Here is an 18,666-nt window from a genome sequence, read left to right on the forward strand (position 1 = left end):
ACAGTAATCACATGCGTCTACTTTGCATAATGCTACAAAATGTTATTCTTATAACCACATCTTAAAATCAACTCAGTACTTTTGAAAAATACTTTTACTTAACTTAGTTTTACTTTGAAATTTGATTTTATTTTTAACTTTACTAAAACTGGAGTACGTTTAAATAAGGAGACTGTCTAATTTTGGATGCATTAAGTTACTCTCTCACAACAATGAATTTGTTACTTCTTTTTAAGTAAGGTGGAAGCAATGTTTTATGCTTTATTTTGTTGTTCAATCTGCTCTCAAATTATGTATTTACTGGTGTTGTTGCACTTAAGTCAGTGTTTTTGTCAAAGTTTTCCAGAATGGGGGGGGGGGGGCAGGGGGAGAGAGAGAGAGAGAGAGATTATGGGAATTGACTCAAGTGATTATGAAGATTGAGAAGTCCCATGATACAGTGCCTGCAATTTGGAAAATCAGGAATGCTGGGGGTGCAATTCAGTTCAGTCTCAAATGCAAGTCTAAAAGCCTGATAACCAGAGGGTAACTGATGGTGTAAATTCTGGTCTGAGTCAAAGGCGTGAAAGCATAAGGGTGCATAAGTAATGGTGTAAGTCCTTGCCTGAATCCAAAGACCCATAAACCAGGAACAATAATGTGCAAGGGCAGGTGAAGATGGACAGCTCAATGCAAACAGTAAGCAAATTTGACCTTCTCCCTTTTTTTCTGTTTGGACCCTCAACAGATTTTATGATGTTCACCCATGTTGATGAAAGCAATCTTTACTCTGCCTACTGATTCAAATGCTAATCTCTTCCAGAAACACTCTTGAAGATATACTCAGAAGTAATGTTTTACCAGCTATCTGGGCATCCTTTAGCTCAGTCAAGTTGATGCATAAAATTAACCATCACAGTGAGTGTTTGTATTCTTTCTTTGTTTTCCTTTTATAACCATTACAACAACAACAAAAGAAACCGTTAACCCTTTCCCTGGTTAGTAAGAAAATGGGCAGCTCACTGCCAGTGCTCATTTAACTTTACATAAACACGCTCTTTGAGGCTGAAGCAAATCTGACTGGTGTTCAGTTTGAAAATAAAATATACAAACTGTTCTTGGAGTTACTTCCAAACAAAACTAACATCAGAATCGTCTAAATCATCACAATTGTCTATTTTGGAAAAATCGGATTCATCAAGTGAATCTCCAACCAACGACTGCTACAGAATGATATTAACATCATACATAGGAATGCTACATTTTCTAGGATATGACATTTAGAGCGATTGAGAATTACTATATTTTGTAAATGTAAATCCCATTACCAAAACCAGAATGCTATAAATAGAATGATGTCTTTTGTTTCCAAAGTTGATATACTAGAATGCTGCACAAATAATAATAAAAGTGAGATATTGTGTGACAAAGTTATCTTGGGGTAAATGCTGCAGCTGCAAGCACCACTAGTGAGTATTCTTGGGGCAAATGGAAAAGGGGTTAAGAAAGTGTAATTGTTCCATTTGCATAAATGTACTGCATCAAAAAGGAGGAATTAGTGGAATTAGCATAAATATTAGAGGACCTACTTAGTATTTGAGAGCAATTGGTGTCAGTTTTCCCAATTTTCAGAATTTAATGATCAATAAGAATCAATAAATATTTTTCGAATGAATGAATAAGATTAGCTTTCTTCTGAATGAGCTTAATATCATGTGGGAAATGAAGTGTCTGACAGGCCGAGAGTAGGTTCACCTGAGATGTTGCTGTCTGCCTCCCTCAACTCACTGTTCTCTACGCTGGAATGTGATCTAATTGATCTTTCTCTTTCACTTTACAGCCATTTCACAAGTTGCAATAATTTTAATTAGTGGTTTGTTTATTTTGTCTCTGTTACCCCTATTGTAAAGTAATACCCAAGTGAGTTATGGGCCATGTCTATCTTGTTCAAAATTTTAGCTTGGTAAATGTAAAGATGAGGCTCTCAGTTAAAATGTGTTGACCGGATAAATAAGCTTCTGCATGGGTTCTTTTGCATCTCACCAAAAAAAGGAAAGTGATTACATAATTTTTTTTTCTATTCTGATAACATCTGTTTGGTCTGGTCTGTGCATCAAACTTGCCATGAACTCACATTGGCTATCAACTTCACAGGGTGTTTGCAATGACAATTACCCTCAAAAACCCTGAATATTTATATACTAGGTCAATTACTTCACTAAATATGTAACATTACTAACAGCTGTGAGTCTGGTACTGCTGAAAACTAGTTGCCTATAAACCATTTGGCACTCAGATTTTTTATTTGGGAAAATTTGCATACAAATCTGGATTTCTGCTACCTTCTCTCCTTAGGAACTTAAGGACTCCTAACAAGTTAGGAACTAAATTAGGGAACCCTAACTGTTTCATCCTCGTTGAAATTTATACTGAAAAGCAATATGATAAAGGGACCTAGTCTAGAACTCATTTGAAAGAAGGAAGAGTATCTCCTACAGATGTCCAAGGTAGTATAGCTAAGAAAAAAGATCTCATGATTAACTGAGGTTTTTCTAAACATGGTAGATTGAAGTTGTCAGCTGTAAGAGCTGCTAGTTCTGTAGCATACCCAGAAGAAAATGCAGAAATTAGAATAATGTTTGCAGGAGAGTATAGGCAAACGGAAATTTTATATTGTCTAAATAATAGTGCTTTATAAACATATTGCGCATACCAGATGGATCTTGAAAGATTTTTGGACACAGGAACCCACACACAAAAGCCGATAATGTTCTTACCCTGTTCTTGACTGAGCTGTCACCCTGAGACAGTCATTTGGGCCTGGCTTCTCTCCACCTGCAGTGCCACTGCCAGAGTTAAACTCATAATCTCTCACTGCAGCTTTTCTAACTGCTTACCCTTTGGTGTACCTAGTCTTCAGTTAGCTCCCCTTATTAGTCTTCTCTATTGCTTTTTAAAATGGTAATTGACACTCCCCATTAGCTTACCTTTGCCTTCAAGAGCAATCAGAATTCATTAGCCTGACAAATAGGCCTCTACCCAGTATGTTTGATTTTTACTTCTCTCCAGTTATTGTATTCTGTCTTACCCTTTGTCTTGTCTCCTATAAATGTCAATTATTAACACATTTTTCAGCAATTTGCAAACACAATACTTTTTTTCTTAGACTTTGCCTTTTGCCATGCTTTTTTTTTTTTTTTTTCTTTTCAGAGTTGCTTCCCCCTTCTTTACTATGAAAAGTCAACTTTTGAGCCTTTTCTTAAATGCCATATCTCCTGGGAGGCTTTTTCTAACTCACAGGCAGAGATAGATATTCTGAAGCCTTAAATTTGTACCTTGGTCACAGTAAGTATCACCCATATTGTAATTCATTTGCTTATATGCCAATCTTCCTCCACTAGTCTGAGAAATTATTGATAAATTTTCACTGGCAACTACTTTATCTTTGTAAGCCTGGTTTATTTGTTGATTCTCATCAAGCTTTTGTTAAATGAATAATTATCTCGAGAAGCCAATCCCTCATAAAATCAGGTAGTAAAATTTCCTAGATATCTTAGAAGAACACTTTTGGAAACAATGGTCTAGAATATTCAAACCAAATTACATAATAAATTGTGAAAACAAAAATCTTACAGCAAGCATAGGGCGACTACAACCAAGCAAATAGGAATGCAGAAATGGCTTGAAATAATTACCTACTGGTTTTCGAGTGTTATACCTTTTTTTTGGTAAAAACACTGACTGACTCAAGTATTTAGTGAATGTTCCAGTAGAGGGATATTAGCTCACCAATGCTTTTGTTTCCACAGAAATAACCGCTGCTAATATAGTCTTCCATAATTGGTATCTGGGGGCATGGAGGAATAAAAAGGGAATAGTTAATAACTAGATGGAAGGAATAAGATCTAGTGTTTGGTAGCACAATAGAACCATAGAGTCAACAATAATTTATTGTGTATTTCAAAATAACAAAAAGAATATAGTTGAAATGTCTTTAACACAAAGCAGTAATAAATGCTTGGAATGTAGGATATCACAATTACCAAGATTTGATCATTACATATGGTATGCTTTTATCAAAATACCACATTATTTCATACATTTTTTACAACTATTATATACCATATTTAAAAAAAGTAAAATCTAAGTTCGTGGACTGAGCGTGGTGTCTCATGCCTGTAATCCCAGTACTTTGGGAGGCAGAGGTGGGTGGATTACTTGAGGTCAGTGGTTTAAGACAAGCCTGGTCAACATGGTGAGACCCCATCTCTACTAAAAATACAAAAATTAGCCAAGCATGTAGGCACGGGATTGTAGTCCCAGCTACTCAGGAGGATGAGGCAGGAGAATTGCTTGAAGCCAGGAGACAGAGGTTGCAGTGAGCCGAGATCACACCACTGTACCCCAGCCTGAGCAATAGAGTGAAACTCTATCTCAGAAAAAAAAAAAAAAAAAAAAATCTAAGTTCATTCATCCAAAGTGAATGTGGATTAATTGGTTTCCCAGGTAGATTGTAAAGATTAATAAAAACAGGGCCTGAAATCAGAAATATATATACTAATAATATTTTTGAATATGCAATTTTTAGAATAGGTAGAAGAAAGCCATTCCCTGCACAAGCTGATATCTGATCTGCTAGAGTAGATAGATAGATGGATGGATATCCCCTGCAGTTATTCATTTTTAAACATTAACTTATCTATTATTGTTTACTTGGATGGCATTATAGATGTAAGTTTGCGTATAATACTTCAGCACCATATTTAAATTAAAGCATCATCATCATCTTCTTTTGAAACTTGCCTCAATCTATGCACACTGGACATATGCTACCTATTTTTTCCCTTGAAGGTTATATTGTTGGCTTAAGCAATTCCCTGGGTGAATTCAAAACTAAACAACAAAGAAATCTAGAAAATCACCAGGTTTCCATTCACATATCCATTGTAACCCAAGGTAATTGGAAATTGTTCCCTAGGAAATATCTGCAAAGCTCATAGTTCACCAATTTAAATTTGAGAACTAAACTCAATACTCCAGAGTATTGATTAAATTCTGCTTTCACATATGTATGTTTCAGAATAAATATATGCATTCTCACATGATTTTTTTATTCTAGGGAATTTTAATTTTGGTTGATAGATAAATATCATATAAGTATTAGTTCATTTCTTAACTGAGGACTAGAAAAATCTTAAGTTTCTCTAGGTGATTCTATTCAATTAATGAAATTCTAGAATGTATCCTCTAATATGGTATTGATGAAGTTGTACATATGTTTATTTGGATATATCAGAATCCATAATTCAAATTTATTGTACAACAATCATAGTTAATAGCACATATTTTTACAGTTGGGATTGTTTTAGAATCCCACAAGTTTTAAAAATTCACAATTAGCGATAGTTTTGGATATTTATTAGATGTAGCCTCCACAGACTTAGGAAAACTGTAATGAGGAATACATAAAGAAGACTTTATAAAAGTCTACACTAAATATAAGTACTATTATCTATATGGAATGTACGATAGAACATGGAGAGAAGCAACATAACATGAAGTATTATAGCACTCCAAAAAGAAAACAAAAAGTTACAAGAACCATTATATTTGTATTATGCAAACAGAAAATACAACATTGGAGTAGTTCTGCTAGAGACAAGTGTTGCTACCATATATGCTTCAATTGTGTTCAGTTCTCTTGTAGTGCTCTCTCTCAGTACCTTATTATTTTACCTGCTACATCAATCTGTGTGGCAGTCAAAACACCGCAGTGTGATATGACAGAAAATACACAGGAAAAACGGTTCATTTATTTGTGTCTGATGCTTGCTTTCAGTTTACATCAGAACTTTGAGTTATGAAAAGAGTTGACAGATGGAAGCAAGGGTAGGGCAGCTGGCTTATATTACAGTCTTCTGTACCTTTGAATCACTTTGTAAAAATGAAATTGTTTCTGCACACTTAAAAAAAAAACTTTAAAATTAATGCGATTTGAAGAATTTTGCTTTTACGTATGTATTTCCGTGTATTTTTGAACATAATTGGAAGGTTATGCTATTGACTCATGAAAGTTCCATTTACCAACCTCGTATTTCTATAGTGTTAAATATGTGGCAGACTGACTCACAGAATCCGACACTAGGGCATCCTAGGATTGCCTGTGGTGCTGTGTCTTTCAAGAATGCCTCAATATAATTTTAATGAAATGTGCTTTATTTCAGTGAATTTAACATAAGCACCGTTATTAAAGAAAGATGTTTTAAGAGGATTAAAACACAGTGATTTTGTATTTTTGTAATAAGAATTTTGTTTTGTAAAAGAGAATATTTATTTTATAGTATCTTTACTTTAACATAGCAATTTTAATAACCAAATTATACAGACAATTGTTTGCACTGCTATTAATATCTGTGGCTTTTTCTTATCCAGCAGTGTCAGCAAAGCAGAAAGTAAATCCATTGCTAAAGAAATGGAAGTTAAGATGGTCTTACCTGAAAACAGAAACAATATAGTATTGTAGTGGAGACTGGTGGTTCCTTCACTGTATGAGTTAGGACAATTCTGCTATGACATATCTCTGCTAATCATAGACTCAGGGTTGGTGAGAACTGGAAATGAATGTTAGTAGAAACTGTATTTAATTAACTCTAGAAAACGATAATAATTCCTTGAGTTCTCAATTTTTCTTCAAATGTTGACAACTCTATTAACAGAATATAGTATTGAAATGTTTTAAGTGTGCCCACGTTAGAGATCTGAAAAATTAATTTTGTACCCCAGATAAAGAAATAATTTGAATTCAAGTCTCTAGAACTTACCAGGTCTGCTTACATCCTGCTGTGCTAATGCAAGTTAAAGCAGATGCTTTCTATGGAGGTAAAAGACTAACAATATAAGCAAGATAATATTCTTCATTTTGAGATAAGAAATGAATAATGCTTCTCATTCCATGCTTTTTCCCTAATGTATATATCTTAAGATTTTGGAGGTACCATCAATACTGTATGTTCCTTCTGTTATGAGAGAGACACGCTTTCAAGTCCTTAGGTTCTGCCTCAGCTAAACTCTCATGTCTGTGCCTTCATAAGATCAGATGGAGAATATTATTTTCTAAGTAATTACTTCAGTGAGAAAGTTAAAGAAAATAGTCTTTCCTAAATATGGATGACAGATTATCAGTCTGCTTTTGTAGATAAGTAAGCCAAGTTTGTGACAGATTATGGAATTGTAAAGGTAAATGAGATATGGTAATTTATTGGAAATATTTTCTGATAATTTCATTATCAGAAAATTTTCCAATCTCATTTAAACCATTGGTCTCTGAGGTAGTTAGGTGACAGTAAATTTAGATAAAAGCTAATCAGACTGTCTTCAATTTCTTAATGAGGTAAAATACAAGCAGTAAGAGAAACACAAAAATAATTCATCTTTTGTGGGGGAGTTGAAATGAAAATTATGTAAATTGATTGTTTCCAAGCTTACTAAAGATGAGTTACAGGTAAATAAAAAAAATAAAAATAAAAAAAATTGGAGCTGGAAGTTTTTAGGGAGAACAATAGTTTTATAAGGAGGAAAACTGATCAGCCATTGCAATACTGTTCTTTACCCCATTTATAGCCAATGCTTGTTATTTAATTATTTATTCTTTGTTTTAATATTTATTGCAGGCTAATTATGTGACTAACTTTTACTTAGGTACCCTCTGAGATACCTCCGTATTTCCATCAAAGATCTTAGAATATAGAAAAATAGGGATCACATGAACACAGAGTCATATTAAGACAAACGTGCAATTACAGGACATATGATATACATGTGCTACATATCTTAAATATTTTAAACATGTAAAATTCATTAAAATAAATATTTATACTATTAAAATGCCATATACATTTTAATTGTGAAGTTATATAGCAACTCATTTTCCTCTTCTGCAAAAAGAAATAACAGTTGTAGAATATAAACTTTTCTCCTCAGCACAGGGAACATTTTCAAGGATAGACTATATGTTATAACACAGAACAAGTCTCAAAAATTAAAATAAAGAAAATTATATCAAATATATTTTTGACCACAACAGAATAAAACTAGAAATTAATAGCAAGAGGTACTTTGGAAAGTACAAAACACATGGAAATTAAACAATATGGTCCTGAACAACAATAAGGTCAATGAAAAATTAAGAAGAAAATTCAAAAAACTTTTAAATCAAATGAAAATGGAAATGCAGAAGCAGTACTAACAGGGAAGTTCATAGTGATAAACATCTATTATACATCAGAAAAGTAAAATTAATAAAAGCTTCAGATAACCTAATGATGCATCTTAAAGAACTCAGAAAGAAAGAGAACCTAAATCCAAAATTAGTTGAGAAGAAAAGAAATAATAAAGATCAGAGCAGAAATAAACAAAATGAAGACTAAAAATACAAAAAAGTCAATGAAATGAAAAGTTGTTTTTTTGGAAAGATAAACAAAATTATTGAGAAACTTTTACCAGACTAAGAAAAAAAAAAGATCCAAATAACTCAAATCTGTGGTGAGTAAAGGGACATTTCATTTGATAACACAGAAATTCAAGGGATCATTAGAGACTACTATGAGTAACTATATGTTAATAAACTGGAAAGCCTCAAGAAAAGAAATAAGTTACTAAACACATACAACCTACCAAGATTAAACCACAGAGAAATTCAAAATTGAAACAGAACAAAAACAGGTAATGAGATTGAAGCAATAATAATAATTAAAAAGTCTCCCCTCTAAGAAAAACCCAGAACTTGATGGCTTCACCGCTGAATTCTGCCAAATATTTAAAGAAGAACTAACACTAATCCTACACAGACTATTCAAAAACATTGAGGAGGAGGCAATACTTCCAAATGTATTCTGTGAGACTAATATTACCCTGATACTAAAACCAGAAAAAGACACAACACAGTAGAAAACTAAAGATTAATATATCTGATGAATATTGATGCTAAAATTCTCAATGAAACACTAACAGTTTGAATTCAGCAACACATCAAATAGGTCCTTCATCATGACCAAGTAGTTTTCATCCCAAGGATGCAAGGATGGTTCAACATACACAATCAGTAAATGTGATATGTTACATCAACAGAATGAAAGACAAAAACAATGTGATCATTTCAATTTCTGCCAAAAAGCATACTAAAAATTCAACAACCCTTCATGATAAAAAAATTCTCAAAAAAACTGGATATAGAAAAAACACATCTCAGCACAATAAAAACTATGTATGACAAACCCACAGCTAGTGTCATAATAAACAGGGGAATAATCTGAAGATCCTGTAAGATATGGAAAAAGATGAGGATATCACACTTTCGCCCCTTTTATTTATCAATAACATAGTTCTGGAAGTCATAGCCATCGTAATCAGACAAGAGAAAGAAATAAAAGAAACCCAAATTAAAAAGGAAGAAATAAAATTATCTTTGTAGACAATATAATCTTTTATTTGGAAAAAGCTAGATTCTACCAAAAAAACCATTAGAACTGATAAATTTGGTAAAATTGTATGCAGTAAACAAGATCAGCATACAAAAATCAGTACCATTTCTGTATGGCAACAGCAAACAATCTGAAAAAGAAACCCAGCAAGTAAGTTCATTTACAACAGCTAAAAATAAAATAAAAAACCTAAAAATTAACCAAAGAAGTTAAAGATCCCTATAATAAAAATGGAAACATTGATGCAAGAAATGGAAGAAGACACACAAAAAATGAAAAGATAGGCCTAGATGAATCAATATTGTTAAACTGTGCATGTTAAATAAAGCAATCTACAAATTCAAAGCAATACCGCTTAAAATCTCAATGTCAATTCTTCATATAAATATAAAAATAATTTTAAAATGTATACGGAACCCCAAAAGACCCAGAATATAGTCAAAGCCATCTTGGGCTATAAGAAGAAAGCTGGAGGAATCACATTACCTGACTTCAAACTATACTATTAAACTATAGTAACAAAAACAGCATGTACTGATGTAGAAAAAGGCACATAAACTAGTGGAACAGAGAAGAGAACCTAGAAACAAATCCTTACATTTACAGGGAATTCATTTTTGACAAAGGTGCCAAAAATGTACATCAGGGAAAGGACAGTTTTTTTGTTGTTTTTTAAAATAAATACTGCTGAAGAAACTGTATATCTGTATGTGGAGGAATGAAACTGGGCCCCTATCTTTCATTACATAAAAAAATCAAATAACAAAGAAGACACATATATGGCCAACAGGGACATGAAAAAATGTTCAATATCACTAATAAGAAGAGAAATGCAAATCAAAACTACAGTGAGATATTATCTTACCCCAGTTAAAATGCTTTTATTCAAAAGAAAGGTAAAAACAAACCCTGACAAAGATATGGAGAAAGGGGAAACTTCAGAAACTGCTGATTGTAATGTAAGTTAGTATAGGCTGGTACAAACGTAGTTGGAGCATAATAGCAATAAATTGCAGCTTTTGCCATTAAAAGTAATGGCAATAATTGCACACACATATATATACACATATATATATATATACACACACACACTTAGATACCACAGAATACTACTCAGTTATAAAAATTTAAATTATGTCTTTTGCACTGACATTGGTGGAACTGGAGGCCATTATCCTAAATGAAATCATGCAGAAACAGAAAGTCAAATACAACATGTCCTCACTTATAAGTGAAAACTTAACAATGGGTACTTATAGACTTACAGAATGGAATAATAGACATTGGAAACTCCAAAACACAGGATAATGGAAGGGGAGATGAGGGATGAAAAATTAGCTATTGGGTATAATGAACACTATTGAGGTGATGGGTAAACTAAAAGCCGCTAATCAATATATCCATTTAACAATGTTACATTTGTATCCCTAAATCTATAAAAATTAAAACTAAAAAATAATTTACCACAATTTATTCATTCATTCATCTGTTGATGGACACTTAGATTGCTTCCAAATCTCATCTATCATAAACAGTATTGCGACAAACATAGGAGTGCAGACAACTTTTGGATATACGTATTTCCTTTTTTTTGTTTGTTTGTTTTCAGCATCTACCCAGCAGTGGAATTGCTGCATCATATAGTAGCTCAATTTTTAATTTTTCAAAGAACCTCCAAACTGTTCTCTATAGTGATTTTACTAATTTACATTCCCATCAACAGTGTACAATAACTTAATTGTACATTTTTAAATAACTTAGAGTATAATTTGATTGTTCATAACTCAAAGGATAAAGGCTTGAGGAGATAGATACCCCATTCTCCATGATGTGCTTATTTCATATTGCAAGACTGTATCAAAACATCTCCTGTGCCCCATATATATAACTACTACGCACCTACCACAATTAAAAATAAAAAATACATTTTAAAAATGGGAAAAAGATCTGAATAGACATTTCTGAAAAGAAGACATACAAATGGCCAAAGGGTATATGAAAAAATGTTCAACACTACTAATTATCAGATGAATGCAAATCAAACCTATAATGAGATACCATCTTACCCCTGCTAGGCTTTTAACCAAAAGATGGCAATATTGAATGCTGGTGAGGATGTGCAGAAAGGGAAACCTTCATACACTATTGGTGAGAAGGTAAATTACTACAGCCACTATGGGGAACAGTAAGGAGATTCTTCAAAAACTAAAGATAAAACTACATATGATCCAGTAATCCCAGTGCTGGGTATAATTTCAAAAGAAAGGAAACGGTATATCCAAGAGATATCTGAGCTCCCATGTTTATTCCAGCACTATTCATAAAGCCAATATATGGAAGCAACCTGTGTCCATCAACAGATGAATGAACAAAGAAAATATGGTACATAAATATAATGGAATATCATTCAGCCATAAAATGACTCAGAACCTGTCATTTGCAACAACATGGATGAAACTGGAGGTCATTATGTTAAGTATAATAAGCCAGCCACAGAAAGACAAATACTGGATGTTCTCACTTATATGTGAGAGCTAAAAAAAAAAAAAAAAAAAAAAAAAAAAAAAAAAAAAATTGAGCTCATAGAGCTATAGAATGCAGTGATGGTTACCACATACCAGGAAGAGTAGTGGGGAGAGAAGGATAAAGTGGGGATGGTTAACGGGCTTAAAAATACAGTAAGATAGAATGATTAAGATTTCATATTCAGTAGCACAATAGGGTGACTATAGTTAACAATATTTTTTTGTACATCTTAAAATAACTGAAAGAGTGGGATTGGAATGTTCCTAACACAAAGAAATGACAAATGATTGAGATGACAGATACCCCAATTACCCTGATTTGATCATAATACATTGTATCTCTGTATCAAAACATCACATGTACCCCATAAGTATATACAACTATTATGTACCACAATAGTTAAAAATAAAAATTTTAAAAGAATGATAAAAATGAAACCTAAGCAATAGAATTATCTTGATACTAGGTGAAATTATCAAAGCATTTATAAGGGTACTTGCTTAGTAAACATTGTTATTGAAGGTTGCAAATAGATTACTATTTATGAATAAACATTGATACAAAATGTAGTTTCTCATGTCTGTCTTCAACAGATTTTTATTAAAATTATATGTGAATTTTTGCCTATTAATCTCACATTTTTAATTTCCTTCCAGTATTTAAACCATTCTTTTAACCACATCTTGACTATATACAACAAAAATATGCTTATTTTTCTTACTGACATGATAGAGGGTGAAGAATATAGGGAATAGAAAAAATAACCTCAAGAAATAATTAAAAAATGATCCCTCTCCTGAGACAGGCAGCATTTTGCAGTAAAAATCTATTGACTGAATATGAGAAAATAAGTTTTTACTAACTAGAAGAGTAATCTTGGGTAATTCACTCCATTATAAGCTTCACTTTCTTCTGTAAAATAATAGGAAATGGTCCACATGATTTCTAAGTGTATGATTCTAAGAATCCTACCATGTAATTTGAATAGATAAATATATTACAAAAATACTTAAAGGAAATTTGCCAATAAACCTAAAGCAAGTATGTAATAATATAACAAATCATGATTTATGTATATATTATAATATAATTTCAATGGTATATATGTAAGCCAGAAGATATCTTTGTTGAAATAAGATGATGTATTTATATTATAGAAATAAATGATCTTTGGCTTTATCATTCATAAAGCTGCACACTGCACAAGAAAATGATAAAAGAAACAAGAATAGTCTTCTTTCCAAAAATGAACATAGATGAATTTATTCTGCAGATACATTGTAATTATGCAACATTTCTGTTATCTCATTTACTCTGGGTTCAAAGCCATGTTCTGGTTCTCATTAGAAAACACAGTATTTTGGGATTTATCCCAGCTAATGATCAATGCAAGACCCTGTGGCAAAAAAAAATTCAGCACAGATGTTTAGATAGATGGGGACCTCATGATATCTACGGAATGCCACTTCCTCTGGTTTGACTCCTAATGAAAGTTTGGGCAGTTTAATTCACAGAGGCTGAAAGCAGGTACAGGCAGTGGCCTCAAGAGATGTCAGGAACAATAAATGCTAAAGATCTGGAAATGTAGTATTTGTTGATGGTCTGAGATAGTGTTCCAGCACAGTGAGTCCCAGAAACTGACAGGCAGATATCAAAGCGAAAAAGATAACTTCTAGATTTTTATGTAACTGAGGGAAAAACAGCCTTTCCACAAGAAGTACAGATGTATATAAGCAGAGCATTTCTTTTTTGAGAAAGTCGTTTTCAAAGGCTACAGAGAGTTTATGATTTTGTGCTATTAATACACTTTTATAATAGATTTTATATGCCAGAAAAGATGACCCTAGCTGACTGTTATTCTGAGATCAAGAGTTTATACATTTTTTTAACAGTCTCAGTTTAACCTCATTGGATTATCTCATTTTTCTCACAAATAAATCTTTTTTTGATGCTTTCTTTTAAGAGCCTTGAAAACAGAGACCAATGCTCTATTATTTTATCTGTTTGTAGCCTCAGAAATGCCTAGTAGATTAATTAATAGATGATAAGGCAACAATAATAAAGCTGTATATTTTAAAATACTCTCATTTAATTTTTTCTTACAACAATATCATAATGAAAACAAAAAGGTATTATCCTTGTTTTACATGGAAAAATACTGAGATCCAGGGATTTTAAATGACTTGTTTGAGGTCAATAGCTATTAAATGATAGAGCAGGTATTTCAATATTATTATTCTCATTTTAAACTTAAAACACTGTCTGTCTTATTACCTTGATTTTTCAAAGCACATGCTATTTTCCCCTTGAACTAAAACAGAGAAAGCCACCATTCACTTAGCACCTCCTTTGTTAGGCACTAATTTAGGTATTTTCATTTTTAATAATTTATTCTTATTTTTATAATTTATTGTAAGAAGCAGGTTTTGGGTTTTTATCCCTATTCCATTATGTGTGTTAAATTATATTCAGGTATTTAAATACTTTTCTCTCAGTGAGATTACTAACAAGGAGATGGGCCAGAATGCAAGCCCAGGGATAAATAAAAATGTAGGACATAACTATGAGATTGGAAGTAAGACTATATTGAAAATTAAAGTATATCATTTTACTAAAGACTTTAGGCAGAAAAAAAGTTTGTCTCTGGAGAAGCAGTCCTAAAGAGATTTCTGGCTTAATTTATGCTTGTTTCCTTTGGCTATATATATATATATATGTGTGTGTGTGTGTGTGTGTGTGTGTATATATATATATGAAGAGTGGAGAAAGAGAAAAAATATTAAGGAGAATTTAGTGTGAGGAAGACGACGGCATGTGAAGAAATGTTCTATCTTGCAATAGTCATAGAAAACAAACAGAAAAAATCAGATTGTATTGAGTGAGATAAAAAATTAACTAGCTTCTGGTGGACAGGAGATAAGTTTTTTATTTTTCCTAGATAAGTGTCTTCATTTGTAAATTTTCATGGCAATATGACATTTTTTTCTTGTACTAAGTGGAAAGATGGATGTGGTTTTGGGTATTTTGGCCCTTCACTTATTTAGTCCATAGAGTTTAAATAAAGCAAAGACTATTTGAATATCTTTTTTGCTATACATAAAATAATCTTGTAGTAGTTGTGATATCCCTAATGATAGTGAACTTGGTTTACATAACTAATTTCTCTTGAATGGTGGCTACCACATAGCTACCACAGTCTACATTGTCCGGAGATGTCACTCTGTTCTGGCAAACTTCCAAAATACATGGACATTGTTTTGGACCGGAATGTAAGTCAAAATTGCTTAGATATTCTTGAATTTACTCATGTGTTTGGTTCCACATGCTCACCAGAGAGCAATTCTAGATATAAGTTAAGTACCAAAGCATAAGGCCTGAACAACCTACAAAACTCAGAGTTACAGAAGTCTCATTTATAGCTCTAAAGATATGCAAAAATACTGAAAATTATTATAGTATGTTTTCATTAACTTTTCTTTTGATAAAAGTTCCTTCCTTACTGTACTCTCTGCTATGCCTTCTTGCCACTTCTCTTGAATTCCAAAGACCCACCTTTGCCTAAATGTCTTTGGTTCTCTTTGTTCAGACCTATTACAATATTAGAATAAATGGCAGCTTAATTATGAAAATCTCAGGAAAATCTTAATTTTTTCTGCCCTAACCAAAACATTGGTGTCTTTCTCTTCTATTGAAAACTAATAATTAATAAAATTATTGATAAAGTTATCATGCTGAGATCTTTATAATTATTTATAAATGAACATATAACTTGTAAGGCAGTACCTGTGATATCTGAAATACTAAATGTAACACAGTGTATGTAAGACTTTGTTGCATAAATCCCAACAGTGAAATTTTATATATTAGAACATATTGTGCTTTGATAGTGGGTGTGTTCATGGATTAGCATTGATAATATTAGTTTAATGCTATTAATAATTAGAATTTTGCCATATATTGCACTTTAAACATTGTTGTGGGTGCATAGTAGGTGTATACATTTATGGGTTGCATGAGCTATTTTGATATGAATATGGAATGTGTAATAATCACATCAGAATAAATGGGATATCCATTATCTCAAGCATTTATCCTTAGTGTTACAAATAATCCAATTACTCTCTTAGTTATTTTTAAATGTACAATTAAATTATTTTTGACTGTAGTCACTCTGTTGTGCTGGCAAATACTCAGTCTTGTTCATTCTTTCTAAATACCTTTTGTAACTATTAACTATCCTCAATTTCCCCAAAACCCCCACTACACTTTGCAGCCTCTGGTAACCATCCTTCTACTCTCTATCTCCATGAGTTCAATTATTTTAATTTTTAGCATCCACAAATAAGTGAGAACATGCCAAGTCTGTCTTTCTGTGCTTGGCTTATTTCACTTAATATAATGACCTTCAGTTCCGTCTATGTTGTTGCAAATGACAGGATCTCATTCCTTTTATGGCTTAATAATATACCATTGTGTATATGTACCACATTTCTTTATCCATTTATCTGTTGATGGACACTTAGGTTGCTTCCAAATCTTTTTTTTTTTTTTTTTTTTTTTTTTTGAGACGGAGTCTCGCTCTGTCGTCCAGGCTGGAGTTCAGTGGCTGGATCTCAGCTCACTGCAAGCTCCGCCTCCCGGGTTCACGCCATTCTCCTGCCTCAGCCTCCCCAGTAGCTGGGACTACAGGCGCCCGCCACCGCGCCCGGCTAGTTTTTTGTATTTTTTAGTAGAGACGGGGTTTCACCGTGTTAGCCAGGATGGTCTCGATTTCCTGACCTCGTGATCCACCCGTCTCGGCCTCCCAAAGTGCTGGGATTACAGGCTTGAGCCACCGCGCCCGGCGCTTCCAAATCTTAACCGCTGTGAATAGTGCAGCAACAAACAAGTAAGTGCAGATATCTCTTTGATATACTGATTTCCTTTTTTTTTTTTTTTTTTTTTTGCATATATACCTAGAAGTGGGATTGCTGCATTGTTTGGTAGCTCTATTTTCAGTTTTTTGAGGAACCTCCAAACTGTTCTTCATAATGGCTAACTAATTTACATTCCTACCAACAATGTACATAGGTTCCCTTTTTTCCACATCCTCTCCAGCATTTGTTATTGCCTCACCTTTGGATAAAAGCCATTTTAACTGGGGTGAGATGATATATCATTGTAGTTTTGATTTGCATTTCTATGATGTTTAGTAATATAAAGCATATTTTCATATACCTATTGGCCATTTGTATGTCTTCTTTTGAGAAATATCTAGTCAGGTCTTTTGCCCATTTTTAAATTAGATTATTGATTTTTTTTTCCTATAGTGTTGTTCGAGCTACTTATGTATTCTGTTAATTAATCTCTTGTCTGAATGGTGGTTTGGAAATATTTTCTCCCATTCTGTGGGTGCCTCTTCACTTTGTTGATTGTTTCTTTTGCTGTGCAGAAGTTTATAACTTGATGTGATCCCATTTTTCCATGTTTTCTTTGATTGCCTGTGCTTGTAGGGTGTTCCTCAAAACATCTTTACCAAGTCCAATGTGCTGAAAAATTTCCTCAAGGTTTTCTTTTAGTAGTTTCATATTTTGAGATCTTAGATTGCAGTATTTATTCCATTTCTATTTGGCTTTTGTATATGATGCGAGATAAGGGTCGAGTTTCATTATTTTGCATATAGATATCAAGTTTTCCCAGCACCATTTATTGAAGAGACAGTCATTTCCCCAATGTTTGTTCTTGGGACTTCGATAAAAAATGAGTATCCTGTAGATGTATAGATATATCTCTGTGTTCTCTATTCTGTTCTACTAACCATGCATCAGTTTCTATGCCAGCACCACACTGTTTTGGTTACTATCATTCAGTACTATAATTGGAAGTCAGGTGATGTGATTTCTCCAGTTTTGTTCTTTTTGCTTTTAATAGCTTTGACTATTCTGGGTATTTATGGTTCCATATACATTTTATGATAGTTTTCTTTTTTCCCTATTTCTGTTAAGAATGGCATCAGTATTTTTATAGGGATTGCATTAAATCAGTAGATTGCTTTGGGTAGTAGAAACAGTTTACCAATATTGATTCTTCGAAACCATGAACATAAAATATCTTTAAATTTTTTGTGTCTTTAATTTTTTACATCATTTTTTATAGTTTTCATGGTAGAGATCTTTCACCTCTTTGTTTAATTCCTAGGCATTTTATTTTATTTGCAGCCATTGTAAGTGAAATTATGTTCTTAATTTCTTTTTCAGATTGCTTGCTGTTGGCATAAAGATATGCTATGGATTTTAATTTTTTAATCAGTTCTAATAGTTTTTTGATGGAGTCTTTAGGCTTTTCCAAATATAAGATCATATCATCTGCAAACAAAGATAATATGACTCCTTTCTTTCCAATTTTGACCTTTATATCTGTTTTGCGTCTGATTGCTCTAGCTAGCACTTCCAGTACTATGCTGAATAAAAGTGGTGAAAGCAGGTATCCTCATAGCGTTCACCATCTTAGAGAAAAGGCTTTAAGTTTTTCTCCATTCAGTATGATAATAGCCATGGGTCTGTCTTGTATGGCTTTTATTATGTTGAGATATGTTCCTTCTATATTCATGTTTTGAGGGTTTTTATCATGAAAGGATGTTGAATTTTATCAAATGCGTTTTCAGCATCAATTGAAATTTTCATATGATTTTTGTTCTTCATTC

The 18,666-nt window shown here is 32.7% G+C and overlaps 1 long non-coding RNA gene across 1 annotated transcript in view; it reads left to right on the forward strand.

Annotated features, from left to right (window-relative positions):
• LOC126947529 (uncharacterized) overlaps positions 1–18,666 on the forward strand; it is a 228,300-nt gene that overhangs the window by 90,346 nt on the left and 119,288 nt on the right. The window contains exons 2-3 of the long non-coding RNA XR_007723116.1: positions 803–897; positions 3,190–3,324. This is a non-coding gene — a long non-coding RNA (uncharacterized LOC126947529). The remainder of the gene's footprint in view (positions 1–802; positions 898–3,189; positions 3,325–18,666) is intronic.

This window comes from Macaca thibetana, chromosome 2, assembly GCF_024542745.1.
Source record: "Macaca thibetana thibetana isolate TM-01 chromosome 2, ASM2454274v1, whole genome shotgun sequence".
In the NCBI taxonomy this organism is placed as follows: Eukaryota; Metazoa; Chordata; class Mammalia; order Primates; family Cercopithecidae; genus Macaca; species Macaca thibetana.